Below are 4,853 nucleotides of genomic sequence, written 5' to 3' on the forward strand. Positions count from 1 at the left end.
CTATCATTATCAACGTCAACATGAATATTAAAATCACCTACAATAATTACCTTATCTGTAATTAGTACTAGGCTTGATAAAAACTCAGAGAATTGTGATAAAAATTCTGAATATGGACCGGGAGGCCGGTAAACTATGACAAATAGGATTGGCTGTTGGTTTTTCCAGGTTGGGTGTGAAAGACTGAGAACAAGGCTTTCAAATGAGTTATAGTTTAGTTTAGAATGTTTAAAACGAGAACGGGAAAGACAAGACTCTCAAAAGAAGCAAGACGCACTGAAAGCTGAGATAACCACACTTAGAGCTAAACTGCTCAGTGTAGAGAACAAAGAGAACCCCTTCGAGCAACTGCACGCAGAGGTGTCAAAAGAATTACAGGTTAAGGAGGCAAAAATTGTTAAATTAACAAACCTCCTTCAAACTGAAAAAAGTAACAGCATGAAGAAGGACTTTTTCCACGAGAAACAGAAGACAGAACTGGAGCAGGAAAATGCCATTTTAAAAGGAATACCTGATCTCGCCCCAAAAGTGGCCAATTTAGAAAATTTACTTAAAACAACGAAGAGTAAATTTAGAGAATATAAACGTAAAGCACAAGAGGAATTAACTGAGACAAAAAAAGAATTGGTGAACGAAAAGGACAAGTCTGCTATTCAAGCTGCCATAATTAATGAACAGAAGGAAGAATTAGAGAGATCAGCAAAAATTAGAAGCACACAGCAGGACCAGCTACAGCAAGCAATGCGTGACAATATAGTTTTGGGACGTGAGAAGGATATGCTGGCTGAAGAGTCAAGACGTCACGCAAGAAACGCTGCCTTCAGACAGAAGGAATGTGTTAAGGTGACGGAACTCCACAATAGACTTAAACTAAAGCACAGGCGTTCCCAGGAGCAAATAACGGCAGTCATGTCTAATATCAGCGACACCAGAAAATTCAAAAGGGGCGTGACGCAATATTTTCACCAACATGTAAAGGATTCTGAAAAATTTGTGATGGATGAAGCGACAAAAACAGGGCTTACAAATGAGGTTGTCATTCGTGATAAGAGACTCCAGCAAATTGAAAGAGTCAACAACCGCTTACGCAGGGATAAGGAACGCATAGCACAACAATGTGAGGAGACATTAAGCAGAAAGACGCAGATTCCAGTTGGGCTATTTACGAAGCCAATACGCTGAGGCAAACTGAGTGCGACAAGGATAAAGAAATCGTTGAACTTAAGAAGCAGATTGAAAAGTTAAAAAAGCCTCTACACAAAAAAATGATGTCATGGGTGGGTAAAAAAGTTCTGGGAGGAAGGGAGGCCACGCCAGAGGTCCAGCTACCAGACCAACTAGACCTACCAGACCAACCAGGTGACGATATCACTCCCTGTACAGAGGAGATGCCATCATCCCCACAGCCACAGTTTTCTGACGCAAATATCATACATGTTAAGCCCTATGTTCCCCCAGGCTTAAATATATCGCCGATGGTTGAAGTTGATTGTTGATTAGGGTAAGTACTAGTTTAGTAAAGGTTTGTACGGGTTTACTCCGAGTGCTTCGGTTTCCTCCCGAATTTACCATCTTAATTTAAAAAAAAAAAAAGAAAAGCGGACCAATCACTGGTTAATTCTTGATCTCTCCCTGATGCCACCATCATACCTGTGAAGCTCAATGTAGACACAGGCTAATCACTTGATAAGGAACATACGGGTTTACTCCGAGTGCTTCGGTTTCCTCCCGAATTTTGCATCTTAATTAAAAAAATAAAAATTAAAAAAAAAGCGGACCAATCACTGGATAATTCTTGATCTCTCCCTGATGCCACCATCACACCTGTGAAGCTCAATGTAGACACAGGCTAATCACTTGATAAGGAACATACTGGTTTACTCCGAGTGCTTCGGTTTCCTCCCGAATTCAGCATCTTAATTAAAAAATTTTTTTTTAAAAAGAAGCCGAAAATTTTGAATTGAAGTAAATGGGACAGCCAGGAAAAAATGAGCGAAAAACAAGTCTTGTGTATCGGTGTATTAATCCACATTTCGATAGGTCATATACAGTTGAAACCAGAAGTTTACATACACTATATAAAAAGACACATATGCTTTTTTTCTCACTGTCTGACATATATATCATACACTTTTAAAACAAATGTGTTAATATCTCCTCCAAAGAATCGCCACCTTATCGTGGTGGAGGGGTTTGTGTGCTCCAGGGATCCTGGGAGCTGTGTTGTCGGGAGCAATAGCTCCTGGTAGGGTTTCCCATGGCAAAGTGGTCCCAGGGGAGGGGCCAGACTAAGAGCGATTCAAAAGACCTCTATGAAGCGGATCACGACAGACCAGTGTACCTCGCCCGGCACGGGTAATCCGGGGCCCCCTCCTGGAGCCAGACCCGGGAGGGGAGCACGTAGGGGAGCACGTAGGCGAGCGTCTGGTGGCCGGGCTTTTGTCCATGGGGCCCGGCCGTGCTCAGCCCGAAGAAGCGACGTGGATACGCCGACCTGTGGGCCCACCCCCCGCAGAGTAGGGCATAGGGGTCGGGTGCAGTGGGAGTCGGGCAGCAGGCGAAGGCGGGTACCTGGGCGTGCTGACCCCCGGCTCCAGCGGCTAGCTCTGGGGACGTGGAACATCACCTCGCTAACGGGGAAGGAGCCCGAGCTTGTGCGGGAGGTGGATCGTTACCAGCTAGAAATAGTTGGGCTCACCTCCACACATAGCGTGGGCTCTGGAACCAAACTCCTGGAGAGAGGCTGGACTCTCTCCTTTTCCGGAGTTGCCCAGGGTGAGAGGCGCCGGGCGGGTGTGGGGATACTCACAAGCCCCCGGCTGAGCGCCGCTGTGTTGGAGTTCTCCCCGAGGAACGAGAGGGTCGTCTCCTTGCGGCTGCAAGTCGCGAGGAGAAGGTCTCTGACTGTTGTTTGTGCCTATGCACCGAACAGCAGTTCGGAGTACCCGGCCTTCTTGGAGTCTCTGGGTGGTGTCCTGGAAAGGGTACCGCCTGGAGTCTCTGTAGTTCTTCTGGGAGACTTCAACGCTCACGTGGGCAGCGATGACGGTACCTGGAGGGGGGTGATTGGGAGGAACGGCCTGCCCGATCTGAACCCGAGTGGTGTTTTGTTATTTGACTTCTGTGCTAGTCATGGATTGTCCATAACAAACACCATGTTCGAACGTAGAGTTGCTCATAAGTGTACCTGGTACCAGAGCACTCTAGGCCAAAGATCGATGATCGATTTCATTATCGTATCGTCAGATCTGCGGCCGCGTGTTCTGGACACTCGGGTGAAGAGAGGAGCAGAGCTGTCAACTGATCACCACCTGGTGGTGAGTTGGATCAGGTGGCGGGGGAGGATGCTGGACAGACCTGGCAAACCCAAACGTGTAGTGAGGGTGAACTGGGAACGTCTAGCGGAGGCCCCTGTCCGCAGGGTCTTCAACTCACACCTCTGGAAGAATTTCCCCAACATCTCGGGTGAGGTTGGGGACATGGAGTCCGAATGGGCCATGCTCAAAGCCTCAATTGTTGATGCGGCTGGTAGGACCTGTGGCCTGAAGGCCGTCGGTGCTTGTCGTGGCGGCAACCCAAGAACCCGCTGGTGGACACCAGCGGTGAGGGAGGCCGTCAAGCTGAAGAAGGAGGCCTTTCGGTCTTGGCTGGCCGAGGGGTCTCTGGAATCAGCAGACAGTTCGGCCAGAAGGGCTGCAGCTGCGGCAGTCGCTGAAGCAAAAACTCGGGTATGGGAGGAATTCGGGGAGGCCATGGAGGAGGACTTTCGGTCGGCCTCAAAGAGGTTCTGGAAAACCGTCGGGCGTCTCAGAAAGGGAAAGCAGGGCTTGGCCCAAGCTGTGTTCAGCGGCTGCGGAGACCTGCTGACCCGACCTGTGGATGTCGTCGGACGGTGGAAAGAACACTTTGAGGAACTCCTTAATCCAGCCAACACGTCCTCTAAAGAGGAGGCAGTGTCTGAAGACTCAGGGTAAGACTCACCAGTAACCCTGGCAGAGGTCGCCGAGGTAGTCAAAAAGCTACCCGGCGGCAAGGTGCCAGGGTTGGATGAGATTCGCCCTGAGCTGCTGAAGGCTCTGGACACGGTTGGGCTGTCAAGGTTGACACGCCTCTTCAGTGTCGCGTGGAGGTCTGGGACAGTGCCAGTGCCAGTGGAGTGGCAGACTGGGGTGGTGGTTCCCATTTTCAAAAAGGGGCACCGGAGGGTGTGTTCCAATTACCGTGGAATCACACTCCTCAGCCTCCCCGGAAAAGTCTACTCCAGGGTGCTGGAAAGGAGGCTCCGGACGATTGTCGAACCTCGGATTCAGGAGGAACAATGCGGCTTCCGTCCTGGCCGTGGAACAACGGACCAGCTCTTTACCCTTGCGAGACTTCTGGAGGGGGCATGGGAGTTTGCCCATCCAGTCTACATGTGTTTTGTGGACTTGGAGAAGGCCTTCGACCGTGTCCCTCGGGGAGTCTTGTGGGGGGTACTGCGGGAATATGGGGCACCGGGCTCGTTGCTACGAGCTATCCGGTCCCTATATAACCAAAGTGAGAGCTGTGTCCGCATACTCGGCACTACGTCAAACACGTTCCCAGTGGGTGTTGGCCTCCGCCAGGGTTGCCCCTTGTCCCCGATTCTGTTTGTGGTTTTCATGGACAGGATCTCAAGGCGCAGCCAGGGGGAGGAAGGGATTCGGTTTGGTGACCTAAGAATTGCATCTCTGCTTTTTGCAGATGATGTGGTTCTTTTGGCTTCATCAAGGACCTCCAGCACTCGTTGGGGCGGTTCGCAGCCGAGTGCGAAGCGGTTGGGATGAGAGTTAGCACCTCCAAGTCTGAGGCCATGGTTTTCTGCCGGAAAACGG

The sequence above is a fragment of the Centropristis striata genome, chromosome 14 (assembly GCF_030273125.1).
Source record: "Centropristis striata isolate RG_2023a ecotype Rhode Island chromosome 14, C.striata_1.0, whole genome shotgun sequence".
In the NCBI taxonomy this organism is placed as follows: domain Eukaryota; kingdom Metazoa; phylum Chordata; class Actinopteri; order Perciformes; family Serranidae; genus Centropristis; species Centropristis striata.